This window comes from Brassica napus, chromosome C4 (genome assembly GCF_020379485.1).
Source record: "Brassica napus cultivar Da-Ae chromosome C4, Da-Ae, whole genome shotgun sequence".
NCBI classification, from domain to species: domain Eukaryota; kingdom Viridiplantae; phylum Streptophyta; class Magnoliopsida; order Brassicales; family Brassicaceae; genus Brassica; species Brassica napus.
In genome coordinates, this window is record NC_063447.1 from 27,588,625 (window position 1) to 27,610,517 (window position 21,893).

Genomic DNA, 21,893 nt, shown 5'->3' on the forward strand with positions numbered 1-21,893 from the left:
CAGGGTTTTGGCTTGAGGAAGCCTTGTCCGCGTGTGCAGCTCGATTGCCCGGAGTCTCGAAATCAAGTCTTCTACCGCTGCGGGCTCTTGTGGTCCCGCGCGGGGTTTTGCTCCTGGCCTTCGCCGTTAAGGTTTCCACCTGTTTTGCGAGAGAGGCCACGAGTTTTCCTTGTTCGTCCGACTTTTTCTGAGCGGAGGCGAATATTTCCTTCATCTGGTCTAGTATCGCGGTGTCGGCAGTGACCGTTGATACGTTTCCAGCCGGAGTTTTATCAGCGTTGGCATCGACGGGAGTCCCGTCGTGCGTTTGCGGGTCTTTGTCAGTGTTGGTCGTCATATCGGACTGAGCGTGTGTGGTTGCGAGAGAGATAGATCCGTACCCCCTCCTTCTAGAACCAAACAGTGGGAACCAAAATTCACACCGTCGAGTTTTGTTAATCGGAGGAAAGCCAAGTTAACCTAGCCTTCCCTGAAGGTCCCGGTTATCTGTTGGGCCACACACGACACGATCAATATGAAAGAATAAAATTAGAATCAGCAGAATAAGAGAATAAGAGGATCTTATTTCCGAATTCGCGTTTGAGCGTGAACAACAAGTAAAGACCTAGGCTACAAGAGCTGTCGGTACGTTCGCTAGTCTAGCGACCTAAATCTAAACTAGTTGAGTCGTAGCTCGATTAGTAAAAATGGAAAAAGATGCCTAAATTGCTCTAAGTGCTAAGTTGCTCTGATGTGCTCTGATCTCTTCTCCCTCTTCGTCCTAGGTCCTCCTTATATACTCCTCCTTAGGTCGGTTTACCTCTTCTTGAACCGGATTTGTCGCGAAGCGGGCTTTTCCATATTTCCTTCTTCTTTGTGATTATCTTCGGAAATTTGACATTTATCTCTTCCCGCGGATGAGATAAACTGTCATACCAGTCATTGGGCTCAAGTCTTTTGGGGCCATAGATGGGCCGTTGTCCGCAATTCGGACCCTCTTTGGGCTGTATCGAGACCTAAGCGTTTTTACGATTTTACTCGCGAAGTAGCCGTTGGTATAGGCATGGTTCTTCCAACGGCACCCTGTTTCTTCGCATAGCCGAGGCAGTTGGTGTTAAGTTAACCGTAACCTGCTCTACTACGAAGAATAGGAAACCGTTCGAGAGACATAACCTTCCCAACTTCCCGAAGACTTTCAACGATGTTTTTTAGACGAAACATTGGTGTCGTATCCACGGACCCGAAGACTGAGTTACGGAAACTTCGGACGAAGATGCATGGTTATGGGATGGGACCGGGTTCGGAATGGTCCACGGAGAATTGGCCGCGCTCGCCGGGCGAGCTGATCCGTGCCACGGTCGAGCTCGCCGGTGAGCCGACCGGCAACACGGTTGTGCTCACCGGGCGAGCTGGCTCGTGTCACGGACGAGCTCGCCGTTGAGTCGACCTGCAACACGGTCGTGCTCGCCGGGCGAGCTGGCTCGTATCGCGGCTGAGCTCGCCGGCGAGTCGACTGGCAACACGGTCGTGCTCGCCGGGCGAGCTGGCACGTGTCGCGACCGAGCTCGCCTGCAAGTCGACCGGCAACACGGTCGTGCTCGCCGGGTGAGCTGGCTCGTGTCATGGTCGAGCTCGCCGGGCGATCCGTTTCGGCTATTCGTTTTCTCGGCTTTTGAAGTTTTGACCGAGATTCGGTTTTTCTGAGGAGTTTCGGATATCGATTCCGTCGTGACCGATTTTGACCCCAACAATACTCGGGGATCTAGACCTCTCCTTCACCCATCGCCTCGTCTAAACTCGGGGCCGCACCATCTCCGCCTTCCCCAACCAGAGGATCTTGCCCCTCAGGGACTTCCGAGGATGTCGGGAGGATGCACTCGGATTTCAGGTCAGCCAGGATGAGTTCAAAACTCCCGACCACGGCCGCCAGATCCTCCTTGGAGGCAGACAACCTGGCCTCCTCAGCCTGTAAAGATGAAGGGGTCTCACATTTGAGTGCCTGAACCACGGCCATCCCACCATCAATGCTCGACAGGACTAAATCCCTACTACAAACGCACTCAAGGGAGCTTAGAATGTCGGCGATCCTCGTCAAACGGGCCTGAAACTCAACGCGCAAAGCACCCTTGGCCTCCTCGACTCCGCGGTTAGTCGATTCTTCGCCATTCTCAATCTGGCGTTGAATTCGACGTACCTCCGAAGACTTGGTCTTCCTGGCCTTCTTCTCTTTAATCAAAGAACTCGCCGTCTTCCCAAGGTCCCTCTCGAGCTCGCCAATCTAAACCTTGAGCTTGGACACCTTTGTGGAATGAGAATCCTCGACCGCTTTCATCATAGCTTCGAGCTCGGACAATTTACCCTGCGTCTCCGTTAGCTCTCTCGAAAGACGACTGGCCTCAGAACTGCAATTGTCGATCATCCCGTCGATCAACGATACAAACTGCAAGATGAAGCCACAATTAGAGATGCGAAGAAAAATGGGGGTGGGCAAAATCCAATGCGTCAGAGAATAAAACACCAAAAAAAAAAATAGACAAACCTTTCCACGTAGTCCCGACGCCAGACTCAACCCCTCCGGATGCGAAGGCTCTCCATCATTGCCTTCGTACATCTCCTCTTCTGATTCCCCACTGGAATAGCCGGAGTAGCACTGGGAGCACGCAACGCCAGGACGATCTCCTTTCTGGTTGGAGGCAGAGGCATCGATTCAGTGACCTTCTCCTTATCGTCAACAATGATCAGAGTGGTAGATGAACCAGAAGGCTGGGCCGAGGCATCTGAAACACACAAAATGCCCGTCCCGGACTGTTCCTCCGCATCTTGCGGAGCCTGAACCACAGGATCGACGGATGGAGTGACAACCGGAGTGGAAGAAGACGGAGGCTCGGCAAAAATGTGGATAGGTTCCTTCTCAACTTTAACGGCAAGCCATCTTCCCTCGGAAAGAAAAGAAGCCGGCGACACAGGCTGGTGCATTGTCGGAAGGGGTTGACTCCGGCGCCTGGGAGGAGGCCTCAACCATCTCAGCATCAGAACTCTTCTTGTCGTTTTGGGAGAAAGACATCTTGAAATAAAAACTAAGGAGAGTTTGGAAAGAGAGAGAAGGTGTGAAGAAAATGAAGGATGAGAATTCAATACTTATAGAGGTATGATCATGAGATTTCAATATATATATAAATAATAAATATTTTTCGTATAAGTTTTTTCTTTATCAACATTTGGTAAGCGAATCTTCGGATATAAACTTCGTCCAATACGCCTATCTTGCCTAACTCGCCAAACCGCGCGCTAGAATCTCATCGTAATCCACGATACTAACGGGCTGGGGGGCTAACTGTTGGGGTCAAAAACGGACACGATGAAGTTAACATCTGAATATACGTAAAAATCAGCATGAACGTTTTTACGAAAAGTAATCTCTGTAAAGAGATCTTTACGAAAAACTTTGCGGTAAAATCTTGCACTAATCTCGTTTGATTCATCAAAACTAAACACCCATAGTCCAAGAACACGTTCATAAAACGTCAGAAAAGGATCCAAACAAGGTCGCCACGTAACATCCAGTCCGCGAACGAGCCGGTCGCTACGTAGCGACCAACCAAGCCACTCGGTCGGTCGCTGCGTAGCGACCGACCCGCGAACGAGTCGGTCGCTACGTAGCGACCGGTCCAGCGCGGACCAGGTCACTACGTAGCGACCGAACTATCTCGGACATCGATCAACGGGTACGACCCAAATCCATGCATTCTCGTCTTTTCCTCATGGCTATAGCTCCCATGTACCGCAGCCATATCATTTCTCACATCATTCCGCGGATAAACATGAAGATCGGAAAAAATGGAATAACCCCATTTTTCACTTAAGACGGCTTAAGGGCAGGAAGGGAAAAGCCAAAACCGACCTTGGAGGAGTATATAAGGAGTTCTAGGCGAGAGGCACAAAGGAGGAACTTTTTCAGAGAAAACTTAGCACTTAGAGCAATTTTAGGCAACTTTCCGTTTTTGTTATTCGAGCTGCGACTCAATTAGGTCTTGCAGTCTTAGGGTTTTAGAACTAGGAATCTCGCCGACAGCTCTCGTAGCTCAAGCTCTTACCTTGTTGTAACGCTCAAACGCGGATTCGGAATAAGATCTATTTTGCTCTCTTTTCGATTTCTTATTTTTCTCGTCTTTGTTTAGTGTTCTGATTGTTTGGCGTGTGATTTAGCAGATATCCGGGACCTCTAGGAAATTAGGGTTTTCCTAACTTTCCTTATTTAAATGGAAATGACAATGCGAGTTTCGGTTCCCACACACAAGAAAATTTATCAGTTTTTTTGAACAGTAGTAAAACCTAGATTAAATCTAACTAGACAAGATCTAATGGCGATCAAAGCTCCCCTGCAACGGCGCCAAATTTGATATCACTCAAATTACCCTAAAGAGTGGTTTTACTCTCTCAAATAAGAGATTCAATTGTAGTACTTAGGGATCAAATCCACAGGGAGCTAGGCAACCAAATAAATCTAATCATATTGATTAAGCTAGGTTGATTTAATGATTAAATGTAAAGTTGGAAGTTTGTGAGCAAGGCAATTGCTCGATTGATTTGATTGGGGTTTGATGGAATGATGGTTACTAAACTTAGGGTTTCTATTCAGGTAAACCGGATTATAATCCTACAGATGCCTAATAAGTTGTATGCATGATATTATAAACCTGAACACTTAATAACAAACCATTAGGCTTTCGCTTTCTAGGTTTGTCTATTGACCAGTGTCGATCGATTATTTTATAGGAATATCGATCGATACACTTGTTTAAACGTCGACCGATTATTCGATTGTAATATCGATCGATGCTCTTGGTCAAGCGTTAATGCGCGGATTGAATATGCTCACTAAGCTTCCTAGATCGATGTTGTTAAGATGCGATTTGGACAGAGTGCGATGTTGTATAAAGTCAATAAACGCACATGGGATAGCTGATCTCTGCTATCGGACGCATATCCTATACCCAGACCTGGTTAGACAAGTGCTCGCCTCGGCTGTGATCTCCTATAAGGATCCTGACTTGTCAACCTTTGAAAACGCTTCGTTCTCTTTCCTTGCAAATGAAAAGTATTGCTCGCTGTCCCTAGAAAAACTCACTGAGATCTACGAGCTGGCAGAGGAGCGAAAGGATATAGCTTTCCCAAGAAATTTTAATCCAACTCAGGCTATTTGGGACCTAATGGCGACAGGGGAGTTCAAGTCACATTCAGCAAGCTAGTATCAAATCCGAAACCCGACACTCAGGATAATCGCTAAGGTGTTGAGCAACCCTGTTTGCAAAGGATCAGACGTCGAAGTTGACATATGGGGAGTTACATATGATGTATGTGGGGGTGGAAGATGAGATAAGGGCTGCAAGGGTTGGAATCCCAGTGGCTTCATTTAACAGGAGGCCCGGTTGCGTTCTGGTGTAGATGTTCACCGATAAGAAGTACATGCTGATGAATGGAGCGCAGAAGAAGGATCAGTGTAGCATTCTTCACACCCCTCTGTTAAGGCACTTTGAGATTGATCTCAGCTCCTACACGTCCAACGACACTCTGAAGTTCGTTGACGTCCCCTACCTTATAAACTGCCAGATTTTGAGAGATGAGAACACCTACAGCTTCAAAGATAAGGAGGGAAACATGTTGTTCTGCACCCTGCCGCAGCCGTCGATCACAAGCTTGGAGGTGTTCGAGAACATAAGGTTCCTCCCTGGTCCTGAGTTTCTCTGTTCTGATCCTCGAGCACTGTTAGGGTATTTTTGAGTACAAGCGATTCGTGCTCAGCTCTACGAAATGATAGGGAGAAGGAGACGCATCATCCTAGTGAATTCTCCTGCTTTGATTATCGATAAACCAGGAGATCCTGCCTTAGGATACTGTCATATGGGTATGGGCCAGTATATGTTGTCAGTGCCTTGGCAGCAGCATGCGATATTGGTCGTTAGGCAGGAGCTAACTGTCTACAGTGAAGGCCACAGGGTCTTCACGCTCTATATTTGATGGTACCTTCTTCTAAAGGTATCTTTTGGGAGCTATGTCTTTTAACCATGGAAGGTGTTTGGATTTATAGCTGCATCCTTCAGTGGGGATTTCCGACATACCCTTCAGTGAGGGATCAAGCCGTTCATAGTTCATGTATAAGAGGCGCGTAGCCTAGATGGGCACGTGACTCTGTAGTTGATAGGAGTCATCTGTTCTAGAGGCACATGGCCGGAACAGATGGTAAACTTGTCGGTATGCTACAGTGAGCATGATGTGTCGATGTGCTTCAATGAGCATGGAGCGTTCCTGCTGATGGACATGAGATCGTGGCCTGAGCCAATAGATGGAGTTGTAGGCGTTCTGCAATGAGCATAGAACTTCATCTGGTTGATAATAATCGTCGGGATCAGCCTATCATAGGCGTGTCGAAGAAGAATGTCTTCTAGGTGTGGAATATTGCTTTGGTGGCTGTGGAATTGGTGAGCTCTGGTCATTGACCTCCTGGAACTCTTCTTTAGGTTTAAGAAACGTATATTTATAGTAGAGGTCGTGCCTCTCTTTTAGATTTTGGAAATATTCACTATATCTTTAGATAATAGAATATTTCCATTTTTCTTAAGGATGCCATATATCTTGGAATACATCCTCTTTCTCTTGGATTTAAGAATATTTCTTCTTGTCTAAGCTGGTTACCTTATATTAAGGAAGATTTCCATTTATTCTAAAGCAGGAGAAATCACTCGGCCTGGAAGCCGGAAGCTGGAGGCAAGACCCTGACCCGGGGATAGGATCCTAGAAGTCGGAGGCATGAACCTGGAAGCTGGAGTAATCCCTTCATGCATTATTTTTTTCCAACAAGCACCACCACCAGACTCTTTCATGGACGACGTTGAGGACATCACGCCTTCCGCAGATGGTGCATATGATCTTGGACCATTTGAAGAGGACCTGGATGCAGAGACTTATAGGCGTTGGATGATCGATTTTCAGCGCAAGAACAACAGCCTCATGAAGAGGATACTTCGTGCAATCACAGGTGTTTGTTTCCAAGGCCAATCTTTGGGAGTTGCTCGAAAGGATCAGGTGGATAAGGAGGATCAGGCATCCCGTGAAGTGAGACGAGCAGCCAAGAAGCAACCGATGGAGCAGAAGCTTTCACCTACGGGGGTGAAGAGAGGAAGGAACATGAGGTACGTTGTTCAGTCTAACAGCGAGGAGACGGAATGAGTAACCCACCATCTTATCCATTGTATTATTCCATTTGAACTTATCCTATTTAGCCGACCTTAAATTTATTTTCACACCAAGGATGGTGGGAAGTAAGTCCGGGGGAGGCGCATGTGTGCTGATTTCGTTTGTTTCTTTTGTCTTTTATGTTGGAGTCAATCCTTGAGTCATTTTAATGTTTTATTGAGTCAGTTTTAGAATCGAGTTAGTCAAAACTCTTGTGGAAATTATGACCTTATTTTGTAATGATTTTTAACCACCTTGTGCTTTAGTTATCTTATTCAGTGACCGTAGCAGTGACGAAAGACACACATGTAGACCTGGAATACCCTGACATTATCTCACCTGACTCTCCAGAAGTTTTCGGCTTGTAGAGGTTACACAGGAAAGACTTAGCTCAATTTAACTTGAACCTAATCTTGACTGCAATTCTTCTTGTTATGGGCACTATATCAGGGAAATGAGAACACACTTAGGACTTCTTATTCTTTATTCCACTTACTTTTATTTGTTTTTCAATGTCATATGTGCAGATATGGGTAAAAAGGCCAGAGAGTAAAGGATCGACGCAGTCTCTTACTCTTAACTGCCAAATTACCGATCATATCAAGAGAGCAGGCCGAAAATCAGAGCAGCCACTCCATGATCTTTAACCGATAGAGCGAGTTATGGAGTGAACAAAATGAAAGAAAACTCAGAACCACCAGTTGCACATTAGAACCATCATGTATTACCTCCTTCTTCGTCACGTCATCGTATCTTTTATTCCTTAAAAAACGAGAATAAGGTGATGGAGGAGGGGAAGAATTCAAAGAAGCATGAACCACTGGGAAAGTCTAGCAAATGGGTGCCGAATAAAAAGAAGAGCAGGCAAAAATCTCATAAACAGTTTCAAAAGGAGCAGGCAAAAACGAGTAGAGGCTGTGGACATCAATGGATCTATCCTTTCCTGCCATTTTGTGCGATATCGTGCATCCTCTGCAAAGAAAAAGTAGTCCCTAAACACTTTTAGCTCCACCACTAAATAACCTGTTCAACACCTAGATTGTCCACCCTGAATAGTGTCTATGATGAGAAGCTCACGCCACTCTTAATTTAGATGTAGAGTACTGAGACGATCTTTGAACAGCAGTTCGTGGGGTTCCAGTAAGGGTGTGTTGTCCTTGTCGCTTGTATGGTTCAGAGATTTGTGGTTAAGGTATGGTTGCTGAGAATATGAGAGTTCCCACACTATCAAACCTTTCTCCCTTGTTGGGTACTTGACATTGTTTGAGGACAAACAATGATCTAAATCTGGGGGAATTGATATACGATGTTTTAGACATCTGTTTTATATGTTTTCCAATTGGTCTTTTAGTCTTTATCGAGTGTTTCTAGTCTTTTTCGAGTCATTTCAGGTCTGGATTAGCTTTTGGAGCATCCAGACAAAGCAACATGACGGGTGCTCCCGACCGAAGCAGCCTCCCGAGTGTTTCCGATATTTAAGGAAACCAAGATTCTATTTTGGGATTTGTCCTAGTTTCCCTATTTTTTCATCACAGCCGCATGTAGCTTCCATATATATTATTTTCCTCTCTCTTATTATTTCTCTACCCCTATTTTTTACGCAAGAAACACCTTAAGAGATTTTTGTACTTGGCGATTTCTACCTTGTAAGGGAGACGGATCCACTCTTTCTCGTTAGAGAAGAACTCATGAACCCTACTTCTTATTACATTTGTATTTCATGTTACTTTATATCTCTTTCTTTGTGTTTATTTGTTTAATGGTTGAGTAGTTTTCTTGCTTAGTCTAGGGTGCTATGGTGTTAGATCCGTGAGATAAACATAAATAGGTTAATGCTTTGATCATCTTCATTCATTGTAACTCTTAACGCTTATACTGAATTGATCACTTAGTATATGAATCTAGGTTTAACTTATGCATTAACCATGTTTAGGTTGCTAGAAATCACATGAATGAGCATTGCATCCCTAATCAGCGAAAATAGATATTATGGTGTTTTGTGAACATATTGGACCTGATTGTTAATGTTTACTGTAGTGTCTTGATCCAAGCGAGAGTTTAGGTATCAAGACCGATCTGTAAAAGGAGAAGCACATCGCCAGTGGGCTGATCTAGCTTGAGTGATCTGACTTCTAGACTTGGTACTAAATCGAACTTGAATAATTGTTTGGCTCACAAGCTCTGACACCCGATGAAGTAATGTTAGGGTCGAAAACGGTTACGACGAATTTAACGTCCAAATCCCCGCAAAATACAAGTATGTCTTTTCGCAACAAATCATGCTCGATCAAGAGAACGTCGCAACGTATGTTCCCGAGATAAAGCTTCGTTCAAATTCTGTTTAGATCAAACATAAGCCATCGGAAACATACCCAGACCAGTTACGGATAGGTCCGAGTATGACGATCGGAACACGGACGAACCAAGCTCGGTCATTACGCTACTACCGCACATGCACGCTGTCCGATCGCTACGTAGCGACAGAGCATTCGTCCCGCTCGGTCGCTACGTAGCGAACCCATTTCATGTTTCCCGCCATTCTAAGTCATCGATCAAACTTTACGGTAAAAACCGCGGAAAGTTCGTTCTTTATCGAAAGAAGCCGTAATAAATGCTTCGAGTCAGAAGACGGCCCAAAGGGACCTAAGACATGACTCGAGGCCCAACTTACGATTTCTTAACCAGCAGCCCGTAAGCCGCATGATGGTTTACGCTTGGTTCGCAAGGAAAGATAAATGTCAAGTTTCCGCGGATAAATACAAAATTTTGAAGATAATTACGAGGATCGAAAAAAAAAATAGAATATCTCCATTTTTATGCTATGACGGCTTAAGGGCAGAAGAGGAAAAACGCAAACCGACCTAGGAGCTAGTATATAAGGAGTCCTAGGCGAGAAGCATGGGAGGGAGAACTTTTCAGAGCAAACTTAGCACTTAGAGCAATTAGGCATATTTCCGTTTTTGTTATTCGAGCTGCGACTCAATTAGGTTATTGCCGTCTTAGGGTTTTAAAACTAGGAATCTCGCGGACAGCTCTCGTAGCCCAGGCTTTTACCTTGTTGTAACGCTCAAACGCGAATTCGGAATAAGATCTACTTTGCTCTCTTTTCGATTTCTTATACTTTATCGTTGTTATTCTTGTGTTCTGATTGCTTGGCGTGTGGTATTAGCAGATATCCGGGACCTCTGGGAAATTAGGGTTTTCCTAGTTTCCTTATTTAAACGGAAATCAACAGTGCAAATTTTGGTTCCCACAGTTTGGCGCTAGAAGGAGGGGGATACCAGATCAATCTAACTCTCAACCACATCACGCTCAACCAGACATGTCAACTGACGACGCGGATAACGTGCAGACTCCTCTTAACGGAAGCAGTGGCACTGATCTCCACACTCCCGCAGCAGACGCATCCGCGGCCAACGCACCAGCCAACCCCGCGGCGCTTGAGGAGTTTAAAAAGATTTTCGCCACCTACGAAAAAAGGTCGGAAGAACAGGATAAGCTCGTGAGCACCTTGACCAAACAAGTTGAAACTTTAACGGCAAGGACTCGAGCAATCCGCCCCCGCGGAACCACTAAAGTCCGCGGGAAAAGACTCGACTTCGCAACCCCACTCACCAGGCCAGGAGCCGCGCAGGAACGACCTTCGGGTCAAAACCCTAGCGAGAAATCTCCCATCGAAAAGGGAAACCCTGAAAGTCCTCCGCCTCCCGCGAAGGATTCGGGGATAACGAAGTCGAGCACGTCGATCTGGATCATAGCGATGTCTCCAACGATACTGATGAGGACGTCAACAGACATCCAAGGAGGACCAGAAGACGATTCACTCGGGAAAGCTCTCCCTTCGACAAACCAATGACAGAAGAGGAGGAAATCCTCTATTGGAACGAACAAGAAGAGCTGGCTGAAAACCAAACCGAGCTCACTCGCAGTAAATGCCGACAGGCTCGGAAATCCGCTGGCGAGACGTCGGATATCCGCGATCTTCGTGACTATATCACCAAGACTGCAGCAGAAGTAAGAGCCGTGAAATCCCAAATCCATCACGCTACCAGCGCGGCCCCCGAGATCGACAGGCTGCTGGAAGGGGCTCGGAAGACCCTTCACCACCCGCATCTCAGATATGAGGGTATCCGATCCAGGAAAACTCAAAGTACCGAAGTATGATGGTACGACCGATCCGAGGGCGCACCTTCAGGCTTTCCACATCACGATGGGAAGAGCGAGACTGAAGGACGGCGAAAAAGACGCCGGCTACTGCCGCCTGTTTGTTGAGAATCTGGAAGGGGCAGCCCTCGAATGGTTCGCACGCCTTAAGCGAAACTCTATCGGAAGTTTCCGACAGCTCGCATCGGAATTTCTCAAGCAATACTCTATGTTCATAGATAGAGAAACTTCCGATGTCGATCTCTGGAGTCTGTCCCAGAGGGAAGACGAACCCCTCCGCGAGTTCATCAGCCAATTCAAGTTGGTAATGTCCAGGGTCAGTGGGATAAGCGACAAGGTGGCCATTGATGCGCTCAGAAAGGCGCTCTCGTACAAGTCGAAATTCAGAAAATGGATAGCCCTCGACAAACCGCGGATGATCCAGGACGCCCTCCACAAGGCGACGGACTACATCATGAGCAAGGAAGAAACGAAAGTCTTATCGCAAAAACATAAGTCGGCGAGATCATCCTCGAAAGATGTAGATCCAAAAACGAAGAAGAAGAACCCTCGTAACGACAAGTATGTCCATCACGAGGGAGAAGATCTCCAAGGAGCGCACAACTACGCAATCAGCTCGGACCAGGGCCGAACAACGGGTAATACATGGACTCGCAATCAAGGATATGATGAAAACACCTTCTGCGAGTTCCACCAGTCCCGAGGACACTCCACGACTAACTGCAAAGTCTTGGGAGGAAGGCTGGCCGCGAAGCTACTAGCTGGAGAGCTCTCGGAAGTGACCAGCGTGAAAGATCTCATCCTCGAGACCGATCGCCCCCCGAAGGCAGACAGAAATCCTCCCGCGGAGAAATCTCCTCAAAGAAACCAATCTGGGGATAAACGCGGCAGAAGGCCGGATGATAAGGGGAACGATAACAATCGTCGCACAGTCAACATGATCATTGGAGGATCGCAATTCTGCAACGATACGGTTTCGGCCATCAAGGCTTACCAGCGGAAGGCGGAGTCGAGCGAAAACTGGCCTACATGGTCTCCTACCCGAGATGATCAAAATTGCTCAATCACCTTCACGAAGGAGGAAGCCGGCGGGATCGATCAACCTCACTGCGATCCGCTCGTCATAGATCTCGTCATACGAGATCTGGAAGTCGGAAGATTACTCATTGACACAGGAAGCATGGTCAATGTAATCTTCCGCGACACTCTCAATCGGATGAGCATCAAACTCGGAGAAGTAACCCAACGCCAAAACCGCTCCCGGGTTTTTCAGGCGAAGTATCGATGACCCTCAGGTCGATTCAGCTACCAGTCATGGCCAAGGAGATCACAAAAATCATCAAATTCGCGGTGGTCGATCATCCTCCCATCTACAACGTGATCATGGGAACCCCATGGCTCATCGCCATGCAAGCCGTTCCATCAATGTACCACATGGGTGTCAAATTCCCGACCCCAAACGGAGTCGCTGCTATCTGGGGATGTCAGAAACAGTCGCGACTATGCTTCCTCGCGGAGCACAAGTTAAGGAAAATGACGACTTCAGCAATGGCAAATCGCAAGCGCACGAAGATAGATAAATCTTCGGCCAAAAATGTTTCAAGAAAAGACGATTTAACATCGTCTGCTGACGCATACCATTCGGGTGTCGAAACTCAACACGAATCCGAAGCCGACACTACGACTCAACCGGAACATCCGGAAGAGAACGCTGACCCGGCCACGGTCATCACGATCAAGGCGGTCAGCACGACGACAATCGCCGAGTAAAAACGCTCGCGGCATAAAATAGAACTACGACATGGCTTGATCCTCGAAAGAGGTACGTAGGCAGCTCTTCGAAAGATGAGTTCAGATATCCCCCTCTCTAAAAAGGGGGGGGGGGATTGGGTGCGTATACTCGTATACTCTCACATAGGAAAAGATGCGTTATTGTAATCGAGTTTTTTAGAAATTTCGAAATTTTTTACTACAATATGCGTCGCTCCTTTTCAAGACACTTGCGCTTCAATTAACGCAAAAGTCTCAGAACACGCTTAGAAAATCTACAAACGTTAAGACTCTTGTCAGCAGCCTCATACGGCCCAAAATCGCAAAACAATCTCTCTTCAGCACCGAAAATATACGTATAGTCTTCGAAATAACTGCGAGACGTCTCCAAGTTAAAAGACGAGACGATGCGAACAAATTGTCCGAACGCGACCACAAAAACCTTACACTCCGTTCGTCGATTGGCCCCGACGAACACATCAGCCGTCTTAAACAAACGCAACTTGATCACTCTTTTGATCTTCGAACGTCCAACACAAGGACGAAAGCGCACTACCAAAAAAAATCCGAAATTTTGGTCTAGCACTTCCAGTTGGCTTAAAAATTGTCTCTGGAAAGATGCTCGATTCATACCATACTGTCTCTGGAAAGATGCTCGATTCATACCATACAAGTCATATAAGCCGAGAACCTATCGGGGACTTTAAATCGGTACGAATCAGGTAGAAATCGCAACAGGAAAATCGATAGCCGACTAGTCACCGCACAAACCTTAAAACCGAGAGTAAACCTAGGTCTTGCCCTAAACCCATCGCATTGGTCTCAGACATCTCAAGACATGATATCTAAACGATACGAGCTCGAGCCGAAGCTCGGTCGCTACATAGCGACCGAGCGTCCGTTCCGCTCAATCGCTACGTAGCGACCGAGCTCTTCCGAAACATCGATACGACAATTAGTCCATGCATTCTCTTCTACCCTTCGATGCTATCTCCCGAAGACCGTAGCGAACCCATTTCATGTTTCCCGCCATTCTAAGTTATGTATCAAACTTTACGGTAAAAACCGCACAAAGTTCGTTCTTTATCGAAAGAAGCCGTAATAAATGATTCGAGTCAGAAGACGGCCCAAAGGGACCTAAGACATGACTCGAGGCCCAACTTACGATTTCTTAACCAGCAGCCCGTAAGCCGCATGACGGTTTACGCTTGGTTCGCAGGGAAAGATAAATGTCAAGTTTCCGCGGATAAATATGAAATTTTGAAGATAATTATGAGGATCGGAAAAAATGGAATATCTCCATTTTTATGCTATGACGGCTTAAGGGCAGAAGAGGAAAAGCGCAAACCGACCTAGGAGCCAGTATATAAGGAGTCCTAGGCGAGAAGCATGGGAGGGAGAACGTTTCAGAGCAAACTTAGCACTTAGAGCAATTAAGCATATTTCCGTTTTTGTTATTCGAGCTGCGACTCAATTAGGTTATTGCCGTCTTAGGGTTTTAGAACTAGGAATCTCGCCGACAGCTCTCGTAGCCCAGGCTCTTACCTTGTTGTAACGCTCAAACGCGAATTCGGAATAAGATCTAGTTTGCTCTCTTTTCGATTTCTTATACTTTATCGTTGTTATTCTTGTGTTCTGATTGCTTGGCGTGTGGTATTAGCAGATATCCGGGACCTCTGGGAAATTAGGATTTTCCTAGTTTCCTTATTTAAACGGAAATCGACAGTGCGAATTTCGGTTCCCAAAAGTAACCCTAGGCCAGCATCTTAATCATCTGAAAAAACAACTCAAATGTGTTACTTGCTTGTTTCGTTTTCATTGAGTTTTACAAACACCATATTGTTTTAGCTTAATATTGAAACTATAGGGATAAAGTATAAACTGGTCCTCTGGAATTGAATATAAAGTATTACAGCAACCACTGTTAACTTGACAGTGGCAAAGACTAAATTTTAGTGTATTATATTTCTCCATCTGCCATAGGAAATTATCGACCTCCTTGGCATCCCTCACACCATTGAACCGGTTTGGTCGCGGAGAGTCAACCCGGCCAGCACTGGTTCCTCTAACGGCTCCAGATTTACGCTTGCCCTTTTGACCAGCGTGACATCTTCCTCCATCGTAGTAAAGCGTGCCTTCATCCCTTTGATGTCATCCTGCAAGGACTGGATGGATCCCGCACTAACTCCTCGAGTCAAATGAACCGAGATTCCAAATCGGCAGCATTTTGCTTGACCTCTTCAAGCCCACCGAACACGACAGTCTCCAGCTCAGTGATAGTATGCTCGACCCTCTTGAGCTACTCACTCATCTCTCCCACATACACACCAAAGGCCTCACGAGAAACACTCTTTTCCCGTTGGGTGCCACAAAATGTGAACGTGGTCTCCTGTCCGCGTTCCTCCACGCCGGACACCGAGCTAACGTCCTTCTCTTTTCCTCCCTTATCCATATTAACTCGGACATAATCTCCCCTTGTCTAGATTGTAACTCCGCTCCGATACCAATTTTCACGGACTGATTTCTCACAGCAATCAGGACAGACAGCCTTAGTACCTTTCTACCCTTGTGGTAACTAAGTCATCCTCGAACCGAAAATGCACCAGCACATAGAGAGAGAGAAAGTATGGACGTTTTAGAGAGAGGTCAGAGCTTTATGAACTGATTTATTATTAAGTTCAGAATGATTTACAAGTGAGGAACTCAGCCCCTATTTATACACAACCACCTCCTCATTTTTCCGTCCTATGAAGTAACTTCACCCTTAAGTGCTTACATCCTAAGTTACTTCACCTTAGCTATTCTACACACTTCTTAATATATTTAAATACTTAGATATTTACAAAGCTTAGGACTTAAGAAAATTCTATGTAAAAGTCGGCCCAAAAACCTATGTCGCTCGGCCCGTCTACTTTTCAATCAGATGGGCGTGACAAAGAGCTGAGAAATAGTAAGGTGGCTTGTTGCGGGATGAAATTCTTGATGGAGACATGACTATTTATCAAATCAAATTAGAGGAAATTTGATGTGAGTACTTTAATGGACTCAACAAGGCTGCTAAATCCAACACGACCCCATGCTCATATTCTGAATTGGGTTTTTTTCGACCTCATACAGATGATGAATATACTTTCTCATACCTGAAGAAGAAGCATACCTAAAAAATAAAGCACTCCACAAATTACTTTCTGTCTGCAAAGCAAAAAATTCTTACTAATGGCATAACCAAGTTTTGGCCAAAAACAGAAATATGTTAAACTTTGGTGGTCTTAAAGGAAAATGGAAATTAAAGTTTTGAAAAAACAGAACCAAACTTTAACTGAAACTCTAGTTTAATCTAAACCGGTGCTAAAGGAATTAGGAATTAGAGTCTACAAACTTTTACAATCAATAAAACAATAATCCAACAATCCAGGTTGGTTGCACTCGATACATTGGTTGAAAACACATATTTCAGTTAAACTAGAAACAATGAAATCATTAGTCTCAATTTTCTTATACTAGATGAAAAGGTTTGTCTTTTAAATTAAATATGTGTTTTCAATATTGCAACTATTGGGAAAAGTTGTGAAAAGGTTTAGATACGACATTAAAATGTATATTTACATCCAAAAATGTAGAATATGTGTTTTCATTTTTAAAAAAAAATTGTTTATAAAGTCATGTATTTTCATTACAAAAATCAAAATAGTTTTAAAAAATAGTTAAACCCATAAATGTCTTTCTACAATTATTAGTCTTAAGAATATTTTAAAAATTGTGACGTTTTCATTATAAAAGACAAATCAATATATAATAGAAATCTCTCTTTTTTTTGTCTTTATTGATGTCAGCATTTTTATAGAGAAACAAAAGTAATCGAATGGTAGAGATCGCTTCCTCATACAATCTAATGGTCAAGTTTTCGTTTTATTTAAATATATGAGATCATCAGTTACTAATCTAAACAGTGTGTCTTACCGTTTCATTTGTGAATAGTTGCTTCTCAAAAGTCACAACATTTTTTTTAAATACCAAAAGACACAACTGTTTCAAAAGAAATTTTCTAAACGGATTATATACGTTTCTTTATCACTTTCATTTGCCATTTTTCTTACTTCCATTTAATTTTAATGTCCTACAGATTACGGTGGAATATTTTCGTTATGGAAACAACATTCTTTCTCTCCTAATTTTTCCTTGTCTTTCGATTTTTCTCTCGCCATCTCTCCTTTTATGTTAATCATCATCGTAATTTTGTTTGTAAAAGTCACTTCTCTACAAAGACCGACTTAACATTGTTATGGGCTTTAGGACAAAAAAAATTTTACCCTCTAAAATTTATATTCAGATAATATTCAAAATATTTTTAAAATTTAATCGGTAATGTTTTGTGATGAAAATAAAACTATACATATCAAATAATTTTAGGCCATTTTCAAAATTTTTTGTTCTATTTATAATTTTTTTTTATATAAAATATAGATTTATAAAAAAATTGGGCCCTTAACAATTAATATACGAGGGACACGGGCTTGGCTCCGGAGCGGTCGCACCGCTTGTCCCCCTACTCAGCCGGACTTGTTCTCTACAATACTCGCTTTTGCTTCCTTCTCATAGTTTCGTTTGTAAACGTCACTTCTCTAAGTTTTGTGTAGAACTCAATTGCAGGAGTTGGTCTACTTGATTGTTACCGTATAAACCTTACCTAGATAGTTTAAAAAAAATAAACCTTACCTAGATTAGTTGGGATCTAACTATAGTTGATTGCCGCCCTAATTATAATGGCATTTTTTTTTTGACGGCAGACTTTTTATTATACAATACAAAATATTACACATTGTTTTTCCAGCTTATAATGGCCTTTTAAAGCACATACCCTCAGATTCAGCCCTGATTTAATAGCCGACCATGAATTTTCTTTTGTTTTTGTCTCCTTTCAGTTACCTTTAGCTTTTTATATGCCAGACTTTAACAGAGCTTATCCTAGCAGGATCCCTGATTAGGACTTGGGTCTAACAATGGCGGCGTCAGAATAAAAGCGCATTGTTTCCCATTTTCATTTTGACGATCATGGCTATTCTATTGGTGCATTATACTGTGCTGTCTCAAAGAAACAAAGGACCAATCATTGTTAGTGTCTCAAGTGTGACCGCTCAGGGAAATATAAGAGATTCTTATTTACAAAGGTATCTTTCCACTGTGTTTGGTCAATATTGATACTCTGTTTTGATAACTGTTCAAAACCTCTTAACTTGTTTTTTTTTTCTTATTGTAAAAGTAAAGGGTTAAACCCGGGTCTATTAAAAACACAGACCTAACCCCCAGGTGGTAGGTGCAGTCCACGGATAGACCCTCTCCCGGATATTCAAATAGGCCGGAATGCAGTAGCTCATATCCGTGTAAAGTAACCAGGAAAATGTGATTTAGTTTCGCATGGCAGGTAGATCGAACCTGAAATGTGGTGACATCCCAAGCTCTTCCCCCTTAAAATGAAAGACACATCCTTCATAATTTGAAATATTTAAAACTAATTACATTTTTATAATAAAAAGATACAACCTTTCACATTAATAGGTTGTCAAGTTATTCAAATATGTCTTTTCATAATGATATCTTTTCATCCTAAAAATTACATATATTTTTAAGGAGTTATAATTTTTGTTCAAAGAGTTGTATTTTCTTTTAAAGATGCGTCATTTCATTTAAAATATAAAATTATGGTTTATAACATCCTGCTTTGTGCAGTTTTTTGGCTTGATTCAGTTTTGTTTTTTCGGTTTTAGATAAAATGTTTAGACCTACTTAGTAAATATTATTTATTAATAGATAAGTATTAACAAAATTTAAACCAAGAACAAATGTTTTTTGATATGTTCAACTATGTGTAGTGGTGTATGTGTCGGCTGAGATCTCCTCTCCACGGTTGTGTGTATCAGACATATCTGATGTCACCTTTTGTACTTGCCTCCCTCGGTTTGAAGCTTCGTCGACCGATGTCTGTTTGTGAATGTCGGTCGATTTATTGTGGTGTCTGTCGATCGATGCTGATGCTTCTGGTCGACGGGCAATGTAACTCTGAGTCTCCACTAATTCCCCTTTAATAGCTTCTATCTTGGAAGTCAAAACACTAATGGTTAGGACCATTGGGAAATAGATGTCATCACATCTCCTATCAAAACCTTTCTTCTTTGTAGTTTCCAGAGCTCTGTAGATCTCTTCTACCAACTGATCTATCTTTTCCCTGGTGTGAAAATCTTGTTGAGATTTCATCGTATGTGAGTGTGGTGGATTGTCGTGGACCGATGCTGGTAAGTGCACAGCTCCGCCTCAGCCTCTGGTTTGTCACGTTACTACCTCAATTCGTCGCGCCTCTGCATTCGGTTAGTCGCGCCTCTGCCTGCGGTTCGTCACGCCTCCGCTTCAGCCTCCAGTTCGTCACACCTCGCCTCTGGCTCGTCACTCCTCCGCCTCGTCACTACATGCGGCATGTCTCCACTACTCCTCCGCCTCGTCACTACATGCGGCATGTCTCATCCTTCGCCTCTGGTGTGCCTCCACTACTCCAGCTGTTCTTTACTCCAGATTGTCTCCATACCAGATCGGTGAGCCGAGATGTTTGTACGATCTAGATCTGATGCCAAACATCGAATCTCCGTGTGCGAGAACAACTCCGACGATAACTGCATCTCACACCAGTCTCAGGCGCAACAACAACATGGTATCGTAGGAGTAGATTTGGTAGACAGTGAAGGAGATCTGGTGATGGCAGAAGGAAGAGATTCGGTTTGATAAAATACGATAGTGGTTGATGAAAAGATTATGTGAGTGGAGTAGAAGAAAGGAATTAGGTGACCAGAATAGATGAAATCGATTTGTTTGTGTTAAGAGGAAGAGAATCGTTTGTAGAAGAAACAGAAATACTTGTTTACAGAGGAAAAGGTACATGGGAGAACGAGAGAAAAAGGAAGGAAGTAATATGAGCCATTAGATCAAATTGATCAATGGTTAAGACAGTTATCCTTGTCAAAAGAAATAGACCAATGAGAAAATTTCACTAAAGTATCTTGCTTTTATCTTCTTTTTTTTTGTTCCCGACTTTGTTTTCTTTTTTCTTTGTGACACATGCATCCTCTACCATTATGGCATTATATGTATTTTGTTATTATCATTAAGTTGTTATTTCTAGGTATTTGGTTCATAGTTTTCGGATAATTTAGATTATTAGATATAAAATTTTAAAATGTAATGTAGAAGTTAACTTCAAAATTGAGGAATTTAAAATTTTAAAGGATTCAGTTCACATTTAAATGACTTCTGAGTATATATAAAATTATTTTTTTTTTTTACATTTTTAACTAACTACAAATTTTATATTTGAATCATTTTGTTATTTAAGTTTTGAGGTTTGGATAAGGTTTGTGGTAAGGTTTAAAGTAGGGTTTGAAGTAGGGTTTGTGGTTATGTTTAAAGTTATGATTTTTTTTTTTTTTGTTAAAGGGTTTAAAGTTATGATTTGAAAAAAAAAATTAAAATCTTTCAACTTTGTATAAGAGATAGATCTTAGTTTAAGCTATAATATAGTAAGCTACATTGCATATTTAGAGTTTAGGGTTTCAAAATTTCACTTAGGGTTTAGAGATTTAAATAGTCATGAACAAAATGTGTCAAATTCGTGACTATTTAAAAAAAGTAACACCATCTGGTCACGGTTTTTAATTATGTCCGATTAGTCACGAAATTATTGTGGCAAAACGTGTCTATATCTAGTCACGTAATCATTTCTGACAAAAACATGACTATTTATGTCACGGAAATGACACGATTAGTCACGTTATTTCCTATTTTCATATTTTGTGACTATTCGAGACTTTTTTGTGACTAATCAAAAAATAGTCACACACATAAGTGACTAAAACGTGACTATATGAGTAATTTCCACTAGTGTCATCTCTTCCATGCAAGTAGTTAGCCAACTGATACTATCATTCAATTGATAGTAGACTCTATCAAGCTTCATCTGGAAGTCTTCTTTGTTCTTCTCTTGTTCTCCGCAGACTCCATAAAACATCTCATTGATCTCGTCCTTCGTGTAGATGATATACCCTGAATTTTACCCACTTTCAGTCATGGTATATAAGTGTTTTAATATATATTTACTACTATATAGAGTCTATTTAGAGTATTTACAGGTTCAGGTACGTTCTGGAGAAATATGGTGATTTTGAAGCCTTTTGAGGTGCAAAACTTCACATACGCATCAGATATTTAGCATATGGATGGAGACCTTTCCACCGTTCGATTGAGCCCAGCTTTTTAAACACGATATAGATTTGCGTTAGATTTCCAATGCCACCGGTTTGAGGTCAATCAGCATCCTGTAGCAAAAGTTATGTCTGTTTTACGGAAGAGTGGTCAGTCTGCATCGCGAGAGGAAGCTGTCGAGGAGATGAAGGACTGTCGATCGATGAAACAGCATTGGTGTCGGTCGACAGTGATCCCAGAAAACAAGCCAAGCCTGTTTCGTGACCAATTTAGGCCCAAAAGTCACCACATATTACCAATATACCACTGGACGACCTAAAACCCTATTTTACTGTTTCTAAGCCATTGTTGACGGCTATGCTTCATACTATTCTAGAGAGAGAGATAGCTTAGGATTGAAGAGAGAGATCTGTACACCTTGAGAGGGGGGAAGATCTTGAACTCCCTTTGTTTCTTACTCTATGCTGTTTTTATTTATCTATTGAGTATTATTCAGACCATTA